Raw genomic sequence first — 21,711 nt, forward strand, 5'->3', positions numbered from 1 at the left:
TTTCAGTTCCTAATAGCCACGCTAACGCAGTTGGAAAGTTGGTGCGCACCTATTCTTATCGTTTCAGAGACAGCTTGTGGATGGTGAAATGATTGAATTGTTTAGGTGCAATTGTACGAGAGGGAGACTTTTGGAGAGCAATTCTGTTTGTATCTCATCTCTTTATTTGCTTCAGACCACTCCCATTACAGTTACAGATCTAAGGTCACTTGGGTCAGAGAAGTAACATCCCACCAAGGAAGGGTTGAAATGCTGTTGTGATGGTTACATGGTAGGTGTTTATCATATGTTGGCTGACTTTAAAACTCTGTTGTTGTGATGGCCTGAATCTTAGATGGCTCAAGCTGTGCCCCTTCCCACTGTAAATCTGGAGGAAGCATGTTTCAGGTTCTTACCCTTCGGTTAGTGGTGTTTAACCACTGTTTGATACCTCCTGTACAAAAACACAAGGTTTAGGCTCATACCCTCCTGCCTCTTGAGTTTTGAAGCTTCCTCTGCCCAGTGAAAAAGGAGGATGGAGAAGGTATAAATATAAGTCAAGTTACATATTGTGGGTTACATTGTGGTACAGGAGCACAATGGAAGTCGAGAATGGGATGCAACTTTCAAGAAACTTATTTAGGGAGCAGTTAGCCTGCTACACCACCCAAAGGACTAGTGTCTAGGTGCAGATGGGATGTCTCTGTGCAGGACTAAAGATTCATATTGCCCTCCAGTCCTACTGGCTTTCTCAAAGTTGGCTAATCCAAGTAGTTTCTCAAGGTGTAACATATGGATGAATGCTACATTAGTGATAGCACTTCAGAGCGTTACTTACTGACCAGAACCCCATTCCATTAAGAACTGAGTAAGAAAAAGATGGTTGCTCTATTATGTCTGTGTGCAAGCTAAGAGACATCAGGTAGATACAGACAGACAGGTTGGGAGTGTATGGAGACCATGAAGATGTTGGTCAACATGGAAAGTAGTAGTCTCAGTGCTCTCAAGGAGAGTTTAAAGGAAGATAAGCAGGTAGCTTTGTAGATCATTATGGGTATGAACAGATGAACACGTTGTACAAAGTTAGAGAAGGATTGAAGTCTTACTATGCATTAGGTGATCCTCTGTAACTACTTTGTATGTTCACTCTCTTGTAGTAAAGTGGAAGCTAAATTGACCTAGCTTAGCTTCCATGTAATTGTGGGATAGAGCAGATGCACAAAACAGTAACTGTGGATAAGCTCATGCAATATAAATGGCCTCCACTCTCAACTTGGTATAACTGTTTTGTCTGCCCATACCCTATGTGTAGGTTTTTCCCCAAGTGTGAGGAACAGCATGGCAGAAAGCAGTAATGTGAGGACTGAGCAAAATTTTAGCAAGGACTGTAGGAGAGAGATTGTTTTTACAGTGCTAAAAACCAAAGCCACTTTGGGTTTTTAATGATTAATTTAAATATTTTAATAGGAAAAAGCCTTGAGATGAAACCTCTCATTTCTAGGTATGTCCTGGGAGCAAGCAAAAGGAAGATGTAGCAAAATGTTCTATGAATTGAGAACAAATAAATACAATAAGAAATCATGCTGAGTTACTGTTTTGTAGATAATGCAGTTTTAAATGATGTGCAATTACTAGTACTGCTTGCAAAGATTAGGTAACAATTCCTTGATCCAACCAGATAACTAAATAAGAAATGATCAAAGCCTTATTTCTTGATCTGATTGCAAGCTATAATACTAAATTCTGATTTTGTTTTTCTGATGTTTTTTGCCAATCATGTTCTGTGTAGGCAAAATAATGACTTAAGGGATAGGAAACAACAAGTAATGGCCCTCCATATTGATATAGAAAAGTAACATTCATTGTCCTCAGTACCTTCTATCAGATGCTGGCGAGTATGTAAGGGGTAGGGCCTAGCTCTTTTCTGGGGGTGCAGAACATTGTCTGCTTGTTGCAACGTCTCGGGTCAGCATTTTATCTTGGTCTTCCTAAAGTTTACTTCAGGCTAGGAAACAGATGTCTTCTGCTGCTTCTACTGCTGAACAATTTGAAAAGGACAGCACAGCATTTAACCTTCCCCATTTCAACTTGATTCTGTGCCTGTTTTCCAAAGTTGATCATTTTTGGAACAAATTGATTGATCACAAGAATGATTCCACAGTTCATTGATCTTTGCAAAAGGAGCTCCAAGAGAAGCAGTAGGGATAAAAACTACCTACTTTTAAAATGGAGCTTGATCTGATCAAGGGATGGCAGGACATGGCTGCCTGTAATCACAGTGGACTGGATTCAGGGCTGTAGAAGGTTCCTTCCATTCCTACATTCCTTTTAATGTATGCATACATGCACAGCCCTTTGCTTCCTGCCTCAAAATGTTGATACAAAGACATGATGAGTGATGCCGTATACTGTTTTTAAACCATTTCAATCCCTTTTGAGATGCTGGTGAGATGTAGTAGAATAAGAAAATGCTCATTTTGTAACATTTGGGAAGGTCACAAGACACTTCCTCCCACTCAAAGAAAATCCAGGGCCAAATTTTGACTTTGGTGTAAATGATTGCAATACTGTTATACTTGGTGTTAGTTTTAGAATTACCTCCATTGGCTATACAGTACCAACTTCCATTAGCCAAGGATCTGGCTCAACTATGCTGTGTTGTGCATGTGTTGTGCATCCTAGCTGTTCTTCAGGAATTAAATCCATCATCTGTCTAGCGTGGGTGTTGATCTTTCAAAAATAACTATGTTCTGTCAGTGTCTTGGCCTGGAGAGCCAAACTGTGTTAAAATAATTTCCATATTTAAAACTATCCCTAATGTTGAATAATTATGATTTCAGCAAAATAGCCCATGGATTGCAACTGCCGTTGCAACCAGTGTTCTCTGTGCTTAGGTTAATATTTAAAAATCTATTGGCCTGATCTTGCAGTCTTGATGCAGCCCCATAAATCTGCCTTTATTAGGATTGCAGGTTGAGCCTCTATGTGGAGTTTTATAAAGAAAGCAGCAATCAATAAAGGCAGTATTTTGCTCTCAAAAGCATGAGGTATCTTGAATCCAATGTTTTACTCATGCTGCCCACACAAAATCTCCCACTGACAACACTGAGAGCTGAATTTTAGACTTAAAGCCTTTGGAGTATGATTCTTACAGAACTTCTTTGGCATGCAAGAAGAGGAGAGCTATGTTTATAACCTGAAATTAATTGTTGTCTTCCAAAAGTCAGAAGGTAAATCATCATCCTAGAAAAGCTAATGGACTAGAAGTCTTCAGATTTACCTTAACTAAATCAAGTGCTGTACAGTGATTTAAGTGTCAAGCAGCCCTGTGAGGAAAACAAAATACTGTTTTGATTTTTATTGAGGTACTGAAGTTAAATTACTTTTCCAAAGGAAAATTGTAGTGCAGCTGGAGATCTACAAGAACTATGCTTTGACTGTAAGGCCATCTTACAATAATGTATCTATAACCTTAAAGAGGATTCTCATCTGATGACTAGAGACCAGTTTGGTCATAGGGTGCTGACTCCTTTCCAGCTGCCAACCTCTGCTGAAAGCAATAAAACCTATATTAAATAATTACCTTTTTTTGTTTGTTTGTTTTACCCTATAAAACCAGTAGTTGCATTTGGTTCTGGCACTTGCTATTGGGAAGATGTGGTTTAGGTTTTTGAGTGGTGGGAAGTTGATCAAAGAGATGATGTCTTAAAATGTGGTTCACATACTGAAAATGTGTAAGAATATATAGTTGGTATTTTTTTCCGTGTTGTTGTAGGAGTGCCAGTCAAACAAAGTGCTCCAGATTTGTAGCTGAAAATGTCATTTAAAAGTCAATATGAACACTATATGCATTGGATCAACATGCCTCTTTGAAGTAAAATGTTGCATTGCCCTGCAGTTCAGTAAACTGTCCTATGCTTATATAGTTTGAGCTTAGTCTTTTCTGGAAGCTCAAAACCAATTTACCTAGTTATTTGTTTGAAATGGAGGCCAACTGTATTGTTTTCACACTGTAAAGGGTGGGGGAAAATACTAAAAAGCACAGCACTTTTCAGAATGCAAAGCATGTATTTTGAAATGTTATAGTGCTACTTTTCTTTTTAAGGGAGCCTTAGTTTTTGAGTTATTGCACCTGGAATAAAAATTAATAAAACATTACAAAAACTATGCAGAATATGTTAATGTATGTTAAAGTGGGATGCAGATATAGCTATGTCTTGGGGAAGGGATAGCTCTTCAAGGTTTCTTGCTTGTGTATTATTTTTAGTAAATGCTTGAAAGGGTTTCACTCCAGAAGTGGCTTCATTTTGTTGATGGGTGAAATGATTGTTCTCTCATGGGTGACATTTAGTGCAATGCAGGAGACAGGCACAAGGGTCTGTACTGTCAATTTAGCTCTTCCTACACATCTTGAGTGAAGAGTAGACCCTTGTACTGGACTTCTGTACTAGGGTGAATTTCATCCAATGCCTCCAAGTCCTGCCCTCTGTACTCCAGTTTTAGGAGATAAGAGCCTGAGGGAACCCTCCTTCTTGTTTTTGATTCCTCTGTGTGTGCCTCATCTCCCACCAATCCCAGTACTAAGCAGACCAGCCTAAATACTCCAAAAATACACGAGGAAAAGATTAAACCACAGGTGTACCTCCTTTTTCCAAAAGTAGCCAGGTGTGTTCATTGGAGCTGTGTAGTGCCCATACTACTCACTCATGCTGATGACCAGGGATCCTGGTTTTCTCAGCTTTTAAAAAAAATCCCCAATATTCACTTAAGAAAAAGTAAACCCAAATCTACATTTTTTCTGTGATTTAAATGAAATACTCCCCCCCCCCCCCCCCGGTGTTTCATTTTAATCATGGTAATGTGTGGATTTGGGGCTCTTTTTTAACCAAAAATTGGGGATTTTTTAAAATCGGAGATCCCTGCTGATGACTGTCTCTGGTGTGCTGAGGTTCCACTATCTCCTCAGCAGAAGCTAATGCATCCTGATGCCATCTGCCCCACCCCCACAAGTCCTATGGGACAAAAACCACTAAGTAATCTATGTTGTTATTAAAGAAAAAAGATACAGTAGCTTGGATGTTTGTTTGATTTTTATTTATTTATTTATTTATTTTTAATCAGTCTTCCAATAAGCTATTTCATTCTTATGTAGCGGTTTAAAGTGTTGAGCTCCTCGGCTAAAAGCAGCCTGATCTCTTTATTTAGAGAAGCACCTGTCCATACAGTAAGTACTCTCATTACTAGGGATCCTAGTTTTCTTATGATTTAAAAAAAATCCCTAATTTTTTGGATTAAAAAAAGTAACCCCAAATCCATATTTTTCTTTGATTTAAAATGAAATGCCGCATGCGCACATGCACATATATATATCGTGTTTCATTTTAATCGCAGAAAAATGTAAATTTGTGGTTATTTTTTTTTTAATCTGAAAATTGGGGATTTTTTTCAATTGGAGAAAACCGGGATCCCTGCTCATTACAATGTTTCTTTTTTCGATAAGAATCCTGGCACTTACTGTTATGTGTGGCTAGATCCTTCAACCAATCTGGGGATGCTGTAAAACATGGTAAAAGACCCTTCTCCCTCACTTCTCTCCCCCTCCCCCCTCCAAGAATCCTTTTCTTTAGTAGAGATATCAAGGTGCTTTAGATCTGTGAATCAAGCAGATTAACATCTCCAACATAATCTTTTCAGTTTACACATAATTTGAAGGGGCATGGTTACAGGCAATGTCACTTCATGATACCCTTCCTTCCAGCACTGCTTGGGAGATGAAAAATGCTGTATAGAATGCCTTGTTTCTGCATCTGTGACAGGCAATGAACTGCAGGTGCAAGTTAGTTGAAGGCAATACAGCTCCGGACCTCACTGCACTTTTCTGGCAGGGGCAACTGTTGAGTGGGATCAGACAGCAGCAGCTCCTGTCCCCAGCAGCTCCTGGGGATCCATGTGCTGTAGAGGCCAAGTCTCTTGCCTGCTCTTAAGACATCTATCCCTATTTTCTCCAACCTTCTTCGAAGAGATAATTCAGAGGAACCTGTGGGAGAGGCCTTTTTAGGGAGGTTTCTAGAGGCTTTCTTGGTCAGTGATCTGTGGCATTTTGGGGTGATTTTCTTACTGTAGAGTGTCTGACCAGCATAGTCGCGTGTGGATGTGCAGTATGTGGCGCTGCAGACCTGTCTGAGGCACCACATCCTGCCAATGCAGGCATTTCCTGTGCTGCTATCCCTGCCAGGGTCTGACCCCGGGAGATCCTGGGGTAAAAAAAAAAAAAAAATGCACACCAAAAAACAAAGTGGGGAGGTGGTGCCACCCAAAACTGGAGCCTGGTTGGCAGGAGTTATGTTCCAGCTGCTGGCCAGGCTCCCAGGTGCAGGAGCTCTATAGCCAAGGCCCCCAGGACTGCAGCAGTTGTGCTGGCCTCAGCCTCCCCTGTGCTGCCCAGGGTAACCTACCTTGTGCCAGAGGGCACTTGGCATGGGTGTTCTCTGGGGACAAGTAGCAGCAGTACAAGGTGTGCCACTGCTACTTATCCACAGGGAAACAAATGTCTGTGCTCATATGGATGTGGCCCATGAAGGGAGGATGTTGGGGAGCCTACATGGAATCATCTGAGAGTCTGGTCTCAATTTGTGTATGCATTGATTTTAGATCATGCCAGGGAAATAAAAGCTAGGAAGGGGGGATCTTTGGAGCCTAGCAGCTGCTCTTGTGTTGTGTGCAATTACTGCAATATTTATGATGCAGATTAGAAAATACTTTCAACCACCTTAGCCAATGCTGAAATACAGTTTAACTTTATACAAATGAAGCTGCTTCTTCCATAGAAGCGTGCAACATTGCCCAAGTGCAGAAGCGTGTCGTCGGTTCAACTCATTCTTACTTCAGCAAATACCATTTGATATAACAAGAATTAACTGAATAATGGCTGAGTCAGTAGTGAGTACATCCTTCATAATATGGCCCATGCATGTTGTATCTACAGTAAAATACTCTTCCTAGAAGTCTGTTACTGCTACCACCACTTCAGTTGCTTGTAGCAACTATGGAAACTGGTTACAAAATGCTATAAGCACCACAGGCCAGATTTTCAGCTGGTGAAAAATGATGTAGCTTCAGTTTAACTCATAACCATGATAATTAACAGGTGAGAAAAACCTGATTCAGAGCAGTTGCACATGATATTGAACTTAAAATAAAGATGTGGTGCCTTGTCTACACTACTGCGTCTAATTTTGGCCACTTCTGGTGAAAAATGATAATAGAAGGGGATTGAGGAAGGAAACTTCCTAATTTAGATGGACCAAAGATTCCACAAACTTAAAAGTAGCATGCTGTGTATGCACTATATACACTATACATAGACAGTCTTGTGGTATTGTGTAATCTTTTGGGGTGTGTGGTTTTGTTGGCTTTTTTTTTTTTTTGGTTTGGGGCTTTTTTGTGTGGGGTTTTTTTTTTAATGTTTTATACACTGCTTTGTAGTATCACCTTGAAAAGTATGCTACAGTAATTGGATTTGTAAGTGAAGTTTGAGCTTTCTAATCAGAGCATGAACTAGTGGAATGCTAATGATAAAAATCTTAATGTTAAAAAGGCTGTTTCTAATTGCTTTAAAGCAGGGGTGTCGAACTTATACAGCCCTACTCTTTGGATGAGCGGTGTAGGACCAATCTGTTGGCTGAATTGGGAAGGTTAGGAATAAAAATACTGTGTCACTTCTTCCTTGGCATAGGATTATAGGAAAGTAGAGCTGGATGGAACCTCATGAGGTCATCTAGTCAGCCCCCTGTTCAAGCTAGAATCATCCCTGATTAAACCTGTCTTCTAGGATACCTACCTGAAAGTTAGACTTGAGTGTATGTATTTAGTACATACAACTGTTCACACTTTCTAACAGATTACTGTAGAATTTATTTTCATGAGATGGACTCTTATATAAAAAAAAAATGCTATCAATATATAATTTTCCTGGCTAAACGGAGGCAGAACTTTGTAGTCCCCACTCCATTAAAGTTAGTGAGACCTTATCTAAAGTAAAAACTTTAGGTCTTGGACCTCTAAATGGAAATTATTATTTAACATTTTACTAAGTTTTTTTTTTTTTTTTTCCTCTGCATTGGGCACTTGCTTTCTGCGGATAATAACTCAGGCAAAAGCTTATTTTCCTATGCCTCCGAGTGCATTCTCATGACACTTTCTTGGTTTTATCTTGACAGTGACCTATGTAGTTTAGCAAAATTAGAAATTTTGGTTTTGCTCCAACATCAGAAGGAAACTGAGAACATTTTAGACTAGATTAATTCATTGTGTAACTTCTTTGAGGAATGGATATAGAGAATTTGCCCTATAAATTTGTCCATCTTATTTCTCAAGTATGTTTGTTCTATTTGATGAATAACAGTTGTATCTCGATACATTTGTCTCCCTCTTAGTTTGTACACCTGGAAGCTGTTTCAAACAGAGGAGAATTGCTCCTGGGAGCCTGCAATGGCTGTTATGCTGTAACTGCTACATGTGTGTGCTCCTGTAGTGATCAAGTGAGCAAACACCCCACTGACCCTGGCTGAGGTGAGGTTAAAGTAGGAGCAGTTTTGCTACTCACCTAAGGCTGCTGACTCATTGATAGTAACTTACTGTTACAGTGTAACAGCTGTTGCATGGTCAGGAGTGGCTGCTCCCTCTCCTCTTTTGAAATCTCTCCACATGCATGCCTGTCCATAATCTAAAAGGTAATTAGTGAATTAAGTAGAAATTTCTTCTTCATCTTGGCTAGGGACAGAAATTACACAAACTGGTATAAGTGATTGTAACTGGTTCAAATCTGTAACACAACACAAGTTCAGTGCACATAAGCCACTTTTAAAATGGCTGAAACCAGTTTAAGATGAACCTGGATGATTTTTTAATATCAGACTCAACTGATCTAGGTTAAATCGGTTTATTGAACTTCTGTCCCAGATCCCCTCCAGGTTCAAGTTAATTCACAGTCCCCTGGAATCCCAGGATGCTTAGCACCTCCCCTGCAAGCTTCCCCCCCCCCCCCCCCCACACACTTTTTTTTTTTTTTTTTATGCGATGATTCTTACTACCTGGTCAGCATTAGGTAACTCTGAAGGAGCATAGTGAATTCCTGTCAGCTGGACTACAACTGCAAAAGCAAAACATGTAGTGTGTGAAGGAGAGTAAAATCAGTGGTATTTCAGCATCCCAGATTTATAGCGTGCTAGCTGAGAGCAGAATTTTAAATTAGGTGATGTGCTTGTTTTCCTTTTTCTTTTCTTTCCTGACTCCTCACATGAGTAAGGCTTTGCTGAGTAAGGCTTGCATCTTAAATCTTCTTCCTGAACTGCTTTCAGAGTTGACTACCCTTATTTAGGCATAGGGGAGTACAAAAGTACAGTAGTTTACATCTATACTTTCCTCTGAAATAATTTCTTCTGATTATAGTATGAGTCTGGGATTGGGACTCTTGGATTCAGTTCCCAAAACCACCTCTTATTAGCTGCTTGACATAAGATCAATTAATTAATTTTCCTGTGACTCATTGGTTATTGTCAGGGTATCCTTACTACCTCGCAGTGACATGGAATAGCTTTACTAATGGATTGACCCAAACCTTTGAGACATGACTGCTGCTGCTTAGAGTGAACAGCTCTTATGGTAGAAAGGTTTTGGGAAGGGACTTGTGGCACCTTTAGACCCTTGTTCCCTGCCTAGCAGTCTGCAGTTCTGTGGAGATGTTGGGGAATACTGTTCCTCCTTGTATCATAAAGGCACCTTTCTACTCCTGGACAACCCTCACAGCATATTGCGTCCCTTTATGCTAGAGGATGTGAATGAAATATAGCGTGTGTAAACTACTGTAAGATCTTTAGATAAAGAGAGGTTTTGCAAAACAGTCAAGAGCTGTTATAATACCAAATGACTTTGCTTTATGTATCAATAAAGAAACAAAACCAGATACTGAGAAGTTGAAAGCATCCAAAAGTTAATATTGCTACATTTTCTTACATACACACAATATGACTAAATCCATTTCAGGATCAATGGTAACTTAGAGTTTCATGTCTTTTGAGAATAGGGCTTCCTAAATATTGTTTTGATGCTGTGAGGGAGGGGCAGGGGCAGGAGGAGAATATAGGGATTTTAGAGAGGGGGGGAAAAGGAGAAATGAAATCTGGAGCTATACAGTTAGGAACTTTTTAAACTCCTCTTGCATTGCTTTTGTTTTGACTAGAACTGCAGTTTTGCAGTTTAGGAATTCTGTAAGAGCAGAAGTGAACACGTTCTTATCTGTGATACCTTTAACTACATAAGCATACTGCATAACCATACATAAGCATACTGCATACACAATTGGAAAAATATTTTAGTTCGCTTATGTACAAGGCTTCTTGCCAATGTTTTTGTAGTAACATTTGAAGCTTTAAAAGCACTGCAAACCATTTAAAGTAATAATAATAAAGTTCCTTCTAACCCATGTCTCTTTAAATTCTTAATTACAGCTATAAAACAAGTCAAGGCTTCTGTATAGTCAGTTTTGAGTTGGAATTTGTTGTCATCTTATGTCTGATATGGTATCGCATTCCGTTTTCATAAATAAACTGGCAGGCTGTGCTGTAGATGATTATATGGTCAGGTGGATGGCAAATTGGCTAAGGGGTTGCACCCAGAGTGGTAGTGGATGAGTTGATATTGACCTGTAAAGGTGTGGGCAGTGGAGTCCTGCAAGCCTCGGTCCTTGGACTGGTGTTATTCAATGTCTTCATCAGTGACTTGGATGAAGATGTGGAAAGTACCCTTTTCAAATTCACAGATCATACCAAATTATGGGGCAAGTTAACACACCAGAGGGTAGGGAACAGATCCAGGCAGATCTGGAGAGGTTGGAAAAATGGGCAGAATGAAATAGGATGCATTTCAACAAGACAAGTGCAAAGTGCTGCACCTGTGCAAAAAGAACCATGGACACACAGGCTAGAGGGTAACCTTCTCAGCAGCACAGCAGCAAAAAGGGATCTTGGAGTCATAGTTAACTCCAAGATGAATGTAAGTCGTTAATGTGATGAAGTGATCAGTAAAGTTAACCGCACTTTATCATGCATTAGCGGATGCATGACAGCAGGTCCAGGGAAGTGATGCTTCCCCTCTGTGGCATTGATCAGGCTGCAGCTGGGGTACTGCATCCAGTTTTGGGTGCCGCAGTTCAGGAAGGATGTGGAGAATCTTGAGAGGGTTCAGAGGACGGCCATTCGTATGGTTGGGGGGCCTGCAGGCAGAGCCCTATGAGGAGAGACTGAGGGACCTAGATCTCTTCAGCCTTCATAAGAGAAGGCTGAGAGGTGATCTTGTGGTTACCTATAAATTAATCAGGGGAGGGCAGCAGGGAATAGGAGATGCTCTAGTTACTAGGGCACCCCCTGGAGCAACTAGGATCAATGGCCACAAGTTGACGGAGCGCAGATTTAGGCTGGATATTAGAAAGAACTTCTTCACATTAAGGGTTGCCCAGAATCTGGAATGGGCTTCTAAGGGAGGGGTGCTCTCCCCTACCTTGGGGGGGGTCTTCAAGAGGCAACTGGACAAACACCTAGCTTGGGTTGTCCGACCCCAGCGCTCTTTCCTGCCCAGGGCAGGGGGTCGGACTTGATGACCTACTAAGGTCAGTTCTGATCCTAATATCTGAGTGAAAAAGTATGTGTTTATGTATTTGAATAATAGATGTGGTTAAATTGATGTTGTTCACATGTTCCTTAAACATCACCATTGAGATGAGTCTATGAATAGACTATCTTGTTCCAAAAGTGATTTATTGGATCACCTAAAAAAGGAGGCTGCCATGGAAGACAGAATTCAACATTAATTACAATAAAAGGTATTCACAGCTACCTGTGCAAAGTAACATCAAAGTATAACATATAACTGGATAACGTGAAAATATTATTAGACCATATATTATAGGTAGAACCTTTTGTGTAAATTCACAGAATGTTTGTTATTTTTTTGGTTGGTTTGTGAGTGTGGTTACCCTGGACTCTTTTTTTTCCATGTAAACGTATTAAGTATGAAATAAAAAAGCCCAAAATATCATTTTTGCTATGTATGCAAAGGAGTTATTTGATCTAGCTAGCTGCAAGTGCTATATAAATATGAATAAATCTGAAACGCCAGCTGCCAAGAAATGTGTTCAGTACAAAATAGTTTGTGGATTTGTAGCAATGCAGTACTGGCCTGGGGAAGGTTTCCTCCTTGGTAAAGTGTTTTAGTAAAGAAGGCACCTTTCTCTTCTCCGAGTCCTCAAACAACATTTTTTGTTGCCTTTTGCCTTATAAGGTATAGGTTAAATGTTCTTTGAGAAAGCCGTGATACTTGCTGCTCTGCCTCCCATGGTAACAGGAATTACCTAACAGTAACACATGTTGGTGCTCACTCTGAGGACATAATCCTGAGCCATCAAAGCCAACGGGAGTTTCACTCTTGAAAGAAATGGTTTTATGCTGTAAGACCTGATTTCCTGTAGATTCTTCATACCCCAGTAGTTTCACTGAACTTTGTAAATTGAAAAAATATGTATGTTTGCCAGTTGGGGCGCAGATTATTAGGATACGGGCGGAATTGAAATACCCTTGTAAAGGTTCAGACTAATGGAATGATAGCCTTAACATGATGCTTAGCTAGCCCAAGAGAAGAGAATTCCCAGGAAAGTGCTCAGCAGAGTGTGCCATCAAGTGCCAGGGTCTTGCATTTTGTTTATTTTTGCCATTGTTCTTCCATCTGTCTTTCTGTTACCTGTGACAGGTAATGGACTCATACCTGTCCTGTTACACAGGTCTGCTCTCACATTTGTACAGAAAAGTGGTTTAAAATTGGGTCTAAAAGTCTACAAGATAATCTAACAGTGGACTAGGAAATGGGGTGAGAAGTAAAACAGGGAATATTGAAGTGGGACATGAAAGGGCTGGGAGATGTGTGAACTGGAGGTGTGTGATCAGAAAATTTGATGGTATGAGAGCTGAGGAATGAGAATGTCTGGGGGTGCATGGGAAAGGGATGTGGAGGGGTTGTAAGGGGGAATACCTAAAATTATGGAAGACCTTGAGAAGTGGATGTTCGTAATGGAATGGGGGCAGAAGAACAGGGTGGGCCTGGAGAAGTAGAGCCTTTTTATCTTTGCTGAACTTAAGTTCTTCGCTTTCAATATGGATAATAGCATCCTTAGTTTCTCTCTACTGGACACTTCTCCGGTATCCCTCCTAGTTACAATTCTGACATCTGTCCATCCTGTGTACTTCTTATAGACTTGATGATGTCTGAAGGAAGTGAACATTTTTGGAGGCTCCAAATCTTTTGGAGCAGAGTGGGGGAAGTTGGGGGAAGTTCACAAGAAAAAGCCATGGCTTTAGATACGTTAATACCCCAAAGCCCTGAAGCTATTCTTTATAAAACAAAAAAAATCTACAGTTTAAAAAATATGATCTAAATAATCAGTTAAGGGATTCTGATTTTTCTCTGTAGACTTAAAACATTTGTTCTTTTTCACTGCACAGTTTCTTATGTTCACTTGATATTTTGCCCTCTGAAAAGTGGAAAAAAAAACACAAATGCACAATAAATTCTTGAGTTATAAGGTTCGATTTCCAAAATGGTAAAACTCTTAACATGTACTACTATATTATTACCAACTCTCTGTCTGTATTGGCTGTTGCACAATAAGGAATGCAATTTAACTTGCTTATGCAGTACTTTCCGCATTTCTACTTTTGTCCCATCTCTATCAAATGCAAAAAAAATAAATAAAAATCTGGCCCACAGATAGCAATTTGGCAAATGCTGGTAAGTGATCTTGCAACAAAATCTTTATTACTTTTATTTTTAAGGATAAGGCAACGATGCTTAATGCCATTAATGAGCATACTTTCCTAGCTATAAATTCAGTGCGACTGATTTCCCCACTAAATTGTTTTGTGTGCTCTTTGCAGTAAGAGCTTTACTAAATGGTGCCTTCACTGTATGTAAAATACACTTGGGATATGGAGCCAACTTTTCAGGTTAATCACTTCTGCTACTTTATCATCTCTTTCTACCATCTGTAGAATATGAACTCATTTGTCTAATGATTCCACAACCACAACTTTTTCCATTCACTCTAAAATATTCCCTCTAAAATAAGTTCTCACTGCTTCTATTTTTAAGGGTTTGAAACTAAGAAAGGTTGAATCTTCTGTCTTGCAGACTTCCCCTGCAGTCACAAACAGTGAGATTGGTGGGGTCTAGGGATGCTCTTTGAGATATATGCTTAGGTTCTTCTCTTTCATGGAAGAGTATGAGAGAGAGCCTTTGAGGATTTTTCTGATTTGCATATCATGGGAACAGCACAGTGAAGTAAATCAAGTGTGCGCCAGGGACTCGGGAGACCCCAGTTCTCTTGCCAGCTCTTCTACTGATCTGTTGTGCGCTGTTGGGAAAGGTTCATAAAATCACAAGTTAGTAAGGGACATCAAGAGTCATCTAGTACAGTGGTTCTCAACCTTTTTTTTGTCAGGACCCATTTGTAAACAACTATGGCCAGTCCCAACCCAGTACCCCTCACTCCTGACCCACTGCCTCCCATCTCTAGGCCCCAGCCCCCCACAGGCTGGAACTAGGTTTCCCATACTTTTCTCCTTTTAAAAGAGAATCCATTTTTAAAGTTTGTTTGTGACCCTTTCATATATTCTTGGAATCCAGTTTTGGGTTACAACCCACAGGTTGAGAGAAGCTGATCTAGTACAACTCATTGCACACATGCTGGATGTTTTGTTCTCAAACCATCCAGGACAAATGTCTATCCAGCCTCTTCCTGAATTCTTGCCCCTACCCCCATGAAGGATATTTCACAACTTCCCTGGGCAGATTATTCCATTTTCCCATGGTTCTTACACTTGAAGAGGTTGTTTTTTTTTTCCCCTTGCATTTTGATCCAAATCTGCTTTGCTGCCACTTAAAACTACTGCTTTGTGATTTATCCTCCATCACAGAGAATGACCTTTACAGCAACTGTTCAAATATTTTCAAACTGCTGTCCTGTCACACTTATTTCCTTTGCTTCAAACTTAAACCTATCTGTTTTTTCTCAACATTTTCTTCTATGGCTTGCATTCAAACCTCTTGTCATCCTTTTATAGGCCTCCTTTGCATACTCATCCTTCTTAAAATGTGGAGCCCAGAACTGCACACAATAATCCCTAGTTGAGGCCTAACCACCCTTGTATCTTGCATTATATACTGCTGTTAATGTAGAGCAAAACCTGTGACTGCATCGGATTTTTAACTCGTACTGTACTCCACCATAACTCCCAGATCTTTCTTGATACTGCTACTGCTAATTATCCCCCATCTTGTATGTGTATTTTCTTCCCCTGGTGTAATACCTTAAATTTGTCATGTTGACATTTTTTTTTTTTTTCTTTTTCTCTAGCCCAGTTTTCCAATTCATCAAGATCCTCTTAAATTAGACTTCTCTCTATTAAGGGCTTTGCAGTCCCTCCCCTGTTTGTCACCTGCAGACTTCATCAGGAAGCACTCTTTTTATACATCCATATCATTAGTAAAGATGTTGAGCCTCACTGTACCCAGAAAAAACACCTGTGGAAACTCACTTACAACCTCCTGTAATTCTCACACTAGTCCACTTCCAGTTATTCTTAGCTTGCAGTTTATTCAACCAATTACATATCCATGTAACAGTAATTATGTCTAGTCCACAGTTCTCCAGTTTACTTATGAGGATGTTGTTTGGGACTGTATCTGAAGCCTTATTAAAATCTAAGTATTACAGTCCCTAGTTGACTAGTTACCTGGTCAAAGAAATCAGATTGGTTTGGTGCAATTTTGTTTTACCAAATTATGTTGGTTGTCAGTGATCAGCCCTTCCTTTTTTAGCTGTTTAGAAATGGATTGTTTTTTAATTTCCTCTAGAAACTCCCCGGGTATTAACACCAGACTGACTGAATGTGACATCCCAGGTCCATCTCAATGTTTTCCCCCTTTCTTAAAGGTTGGCATTATGTTAGCTCTTCTCCAGTCATCTGGGAACTTGCCTGTCACCCATGTCTTCACAGATAAAGTGTCATTGGGTCTGAAATTTCTTGAGCTAGTTCCTTCAGCATTCTAAAGTTAATTTCATTGGCTCTGGTTGTTTTAAGATCATTCATATCCATCAAAAGCTCTCTGCATGCTTTGCTAATCCTGATCCATATACTTTCCAGTTGTTTGTTTTTTATATTGATTTTGTTAGCTATCTGGTCAAAATTCTTTGGTCTGAGGATAAGTAGTTACAGAGCAACTTTTGTTTTCTTTGTATTTTGTATCAATAGCTCATCCTCAGTGTTGAACCATGAACTATGGTCCGTCTCCTCTCCTATATTTATAAAAACCCTTCTTGTTGTCTTTAATATCCCTTGCTTAGCTGTATCTTGTTTTTTGCCTTTCGTTTTCCTGGTTTTTATTTTTATTTTTGTCCTTGCAAGTTGGTGCTATTTTTTTGGTACACATCCTTAATGGCTTGCCCTTCTTTCTATTGCTCTGATGTTTCTCTTTCAAGCCCGAGGTAACTAAGAAACTCCTTTTATAGCTTTGTCAGTCTACTGTAATTCTTATCTTTCCGCTGTGTTCCTATTGGAGGCTCAACAAAAGGCTATTCCATATCCTTTAGGGACCTCAAATTCAACTCTGCCTCCATTTTTCCCTCACCCCAGGCCTGTTATATCCTCTCTCTCTGACTTCCAGCCCTCTGGTAGAAGGGTTGCATCTTACTGTGTGTTTGAGAAGCACTCAGTACAGTCAAGATCTGATTCCTGTTAGGCTGTGTAGGTGTTACCTTAGTACACACAAATAATAACCCTAGTGTCAGTGCATTAGGGGATTATTGCAGAAAAGAGGCAGCTATCTGTGACCCACTTTGAAAAAATAAGTTGGGAGAGTCTTGAATGTTGTGCCCTCTTAGACTATGACTTTGTTTTTTGCTAGGGGCATGCTGAGCTTTTTGCCTCTGGATTGCTTGTTCATCTCGAGCCCTGAATATCATTATCATTTAATTATCTTTCAGGATCTCCAGATGTGTCAGTATAAACACCTGTATACCTGGAATTAGGTCACAACAGTAAACAATCTCCACAAACAAGTGAAGGATTAAGTAGGTAAGAAGGCTGAATTATCTCCTCATTCACAGAAACTGCCTCTCCAGGTCACCAGTAAGGCCTGCTGACTGTGCAAAGTGAGGAAGCCTGTACTTCTGCCCAAGCCTTACATAGTCTCAAGGAGTAGAGATGGGGCCAAACGCTTCTTTCTAAGAATAAATATGAGCAAGATAGGGAGGTCAAACTGCTTTTGGTTCTGTCCCAGAATCCAGGAGTTGCTGTTCTAACACTGGGTTTTTACTTGACCTAAGAAACAAAGGGTCTAGTACAAGAATCTGAAACTGGGCATTTATTTACAGGGGTGGCAACCGTAAATCAAACCCTGGTCTATTGAATGACAGTGCTGACAGCTACCACTGCTACATTCCCATGGTGATTTATTTTTACAGACCAAATGACTGCATTAAAATTTTGAGCATACTGCTATCCAATAAAAGAACTGCCCCTGAAATGTGGACTAATCAATAGTGGTGTGTTGCAGGGCACCTCAGTGCCTGCTCCTAGGGAGTAGAAACTGCCAGGGAGAGAGCGAGCCCTGGCAGAACATAACGAGCACAGCTGCGGGTTGCTGGGGCAACTAAGGAGAGCCAGCTACCTGTAGGAGGCAGGGCCTGGCCCTTATGAAGCCCAGGGCTGAGGCCAGGCTGGCAGTTCCCTGCCAGCAGCCAGAGGGGCAGGAGCTCCTGGAGCTAGGGGGCGAGCAATGCAGGAACCGCTCTAGCTGAGAGAAGGATGGCAGCTCTGAGAGGTTTGAGCACCATGGTTTAGCCAGGAGGCTTTATGTTTGAGTTATAGCCAAGAGGCTCGAGTTTATGTTTGGCTTTGATATTACACCGGTGGTTTGGGTGAGGCTATAGGGGTTGGAGGAGGCCTCATAAAGGGCCCCACTGTGGTGTGGGGGCCCTAGCTCCAGTCAAGGCACAGTATCCTCATAAAGGGGGGAACCCCGGCGCCAGTGAAGGCGCAGCGCCAGTGAGGGCGCAGCTGGCGATGAGCGCAACCGGTGGGTTGCGGGTGGGGAACGTAGACCCCGGGTTGTGTGTGGGGTATGTAGACCCCAGCCCCAGAGAGGAGCAGCTGTGAGAAGCCCTAGCGAGGGCACGATGAGCCCCAGAGAGGGGGCAATATTACTAGGAAGCCCAGTAGGGGCACGACGAACCCCAGAGAGGGGGCAATATTATTAGGAAGCCCAGGGCGGGCACGGTGAGCCTCTGTAGAAGGGCTAGTGCTGTGACAAACCCCGAAGCAGGGTAGAGTGCTGCGGTTGCCCCCGGTGAGAGGGGGTAGTGGCACGGTGGGCCCTGGGAGAAGGGGGCAGCAGTGCGGTGGGCCCGAGAGTCAGGGGGTGTTACCAAGAAGTCCCCAGGGTGGGCACAGTGAGCCCCAGAGAGGGGGCAATACTATTGAGAAGCCCAGCGCGGACATGTAAGGTCCCAGAGAGGGGGGGACTATTGAGAAGCCGAGACAGGCATAGCGAGCCCAGCTGTAAGCTAGTGCGGCAACAGCCCTCAGATAGGCAAGGTGCTGTGGTGGTCCCTGGCAAAAGGGGATAGCAGTGCGGTGAGCTGGGATCGGAGCGGCTAGCCGTGCGGTTAGCCTAAAGGACCGGAGACCTGCTAGAGGGTCCCTGAGGGGGACAACACTTTTAGAGAAGGCCCAGAGTGGGCTCAGCGAGAGTCCCAGTGAGGGGCTGTGTACTAGAGAGAGTCCAGAGTGGGCTAGACTACAGGGGAGGCCCAGGAGTGGGCTAGGTTACAGAGGAAGCCCGGGAGAGGGGGCAGGTTGATTTGTGACAGGACAACGTCTATCCCATCAGCGAGGCTTGGGGTGTGGTATTAGGGGTTGGTAGGAGCCATGCATAGCCCATAAGGCTAGGGTGCCCTAAGGCACCCAGGGGTGCAGGATAAGACCCGCGAGGGGTCCAGGGGTGTACGTGCCCAAGGAGACGCAAGGCAGCCTCCCAACTATACATAAACATCAAAGACATGGCGGGCGAGAATTTGAGGGTGCCCTTGGGCCGACTTGGCACGGTAAGGGGGCCGTAGGGAGATCACAGCCCTCCTGGCGGACCCCGCCGTGACACGGTGCCAATCTTCATGGTATGAGGTGAGTTTGCCATGGTCAATCAGCATTCATTAATGAATGCATATCTCAATACATAGCTTTATTTAATTTTTTCATAATGATGCTTATAGAAGACCAACATAAAGCACCATTTGGCCTAGACCTCCCAAATACCCATTCTAAATAAAATAAATAAAATTGCTGACTAACAAGGAAGACAAGCAGATATCCATGATACATCATTGTGTAGTTCAGTGTGTGTTTTTAAAACACACTTTCCTCCTGGGCAGCCGTGCCACTGGGAGGGGATGCTACGGTGAATTTTGAGGTGGCAGTAGGCCCCCTTCATGTATCCCCCCTTTCACAGCACTACCTTTGCCCACCAGAGCACAGCCACAGCCCAGCCCCTGCCAGAAAGACACTGGCACAGCTGCTAGCCCTGAGTGTACAATGAGTAGCCCACCCTTGCCCCACGCACAAATTGCAGGGGCATGTGCCTCCCATACTTTTCCCCCGTCCCCCGGGGTCACACCTCTGGATGAGCCACCGGCGGCTCTGTCCTGCACTCCTAGAGTTAAAAAAAACTAGGCGACTGTGGCATCGATGCCTACGTAGTCAGATGGATTGCAAATTGGCTGAAGGGTTGTACTCAGAGGGTGGTGGTGGACAGGTCATATTCGACCTGGGGGGAAGTGGGCAATGGAGTCCCCCAGGGCTCGGTCGTTGGGCCCGCACTGTTCAATTTCTTTCTCAGCTATTTGGACGACGGGGTGAAAAGCAACCTGTTCAAACTTGCTGATGAAACCAAAATTTGGGGTGAGGTGGGCATGCTAGTAGGGAGGGAAAGACTGCAGAAAGACCTGGATAGGTTGCAAGGGTGGGCTAACAAAAACAGGATGCGTTTCAATATGGACAAGTGCAGGGTGCTGCACTTGGGCGGTAGTAACCGGCAGCACACTTATAAGATGGGGAAACTCCCTTCTTGAGAGCACAGAGGCAGAAAGGGATCTTGGAGTCATCATTGACTCCAAGACAAACATGGGCCAACAATGCGAGGTCATGGTTGGCAGGGCTAACCGGACCTTATCGTGCATCCACTGGTGCATCTCAAGTGGGGCCAAGGAGGTGATCCTCCCCCTCTACGTGACACTGGTCAGGCCACAGCTGGAGTACTGTGTCCAGTTCTGGGCACCCCACTTCAAGAGGGATGTGGACAACAGTGAGAGGGTCCAGCGGGAGGCCACCCGCATGATCCGGGGACAGCAGGGCAGACCCTACAATGAGAGGCTACGGGACCTGAACCTGTTCAGCCTTCACAAGAGAAGGCTGAGGGGGACCTTGTGACCATCTATAAACTCACTAGGGGGGACCAGAAGGGTTTGGGGGAGACCTTGTTTCCCCTAGCGCCCCCCTGGATAACAAGGAATAAGGGCCACAAGTTGTTGGAGAGTAGGTTTAGATTAGACATCTGTAGGAACTACTTCCCAGTTAGGGCGGCTAGGATCTGGAACCAACTTCCAAGGGAAGTGGTGCTGGCTCCTACCGTGGGGGTCTTTAAGAAGTGGCTCGATGCCTACCTGACTGGGGTCACTTGAGCCCAGTTTCCTTCCTGCCCAGGCAGGGGGTCAGACTTGAAGATCTACAAGGTCCCTTCCAACCCTACTTCCATGATTCCACCCCACCCCAGCTAGGCAGTACCTACTCATGGCCCTGACCCAGCCCCAACCCCATTCCCTTGCTGACCATGGGGGCCTCAATCTGGCCACCCCCCCAAATGCCCCTGCCCCACAACAGACCAGCCAGACACTGCTTTTTAAGCTTCTTGGCTTCATATCGGCAATTGGATCATTATTGGTCAATATGTCTGGTTAATAATCGGCCATCGGTATCAGCCTAAAAATTCTTTATTGGTGTACCCGTAATCTCCACTCAGTCCTTTCCTACATTACGTATGTTCAGGTATCTTACTTTGTTCATCAGGTGTTGGCAAGGCCTACTTCTAGGATGTCATCCTATCTGTTGATTTTATATATAGATCATTTTGATTTTTTTTTCTTGATTCCTTTACTTTCATCACATGGCTGAACCATGCTAACCACTGTACACACACCATACTTATAGTGAGGAACTGTTCTGTAATATTTTTTTTAGTTCTTTGTTACTTCTTTGGCTCCATTTTTTCCCCCTCTCTGAATTTTTCACTGGTCCACCTATCTTCCTGAGAATTTTATTTTTGAAACAAATCAGTATTTTTTTTGTTGGTCTTTTAGCATCATGCACTAAGTCTCACTGTCATACAGCTCTACAGATGTAATAATGGTATTGTTAACTGCAGTGTCTTTCTTCTAGACAGTAGTTTGGACCTGAGAAGTCTATTAAGGGCTGCGGCTGTTTTATTTCCATTCTGGATTCTTGCAACAAATTTCTTACTTACCTTGTTGGTGTCAGGAAAAGAAAAGTGCTTTTTGATAATTTTTGTAAGCATCAT

The 21,711-nt window shown here is 42.4% G+C and overlaps 1 protein-coding gene across 4 annotated transcripts in view; it reads left to right on the forward strand.

Annotated features, from left to right (window-relative positions):
- The window catches only part of ATP8A2 (ATPase phospholipid transporting 8A2), a 555,201-nt gene that overhangs the window by 56,133 nt on the left and 477,357 nt on the right, over positions 1–21,711 (forward strand). The gene's annotated exons all lie outside the window — the stretch shown is intronic.

The sequence above is a fragment of the Alligator mississippiensis genome, chromosome 1, assembly GCF_030867095.1.
Source record: "Alligator mississippiensis isolate rAllMis1 chromosome 1, rAllMis1, whole genome shotgun sequence".
Taxonomy (NCBI): Eukaryota; Metazoa; Chordata; order Crocodylia; family Alligatoridae; genus Alligator; species Alligator mississippiensis.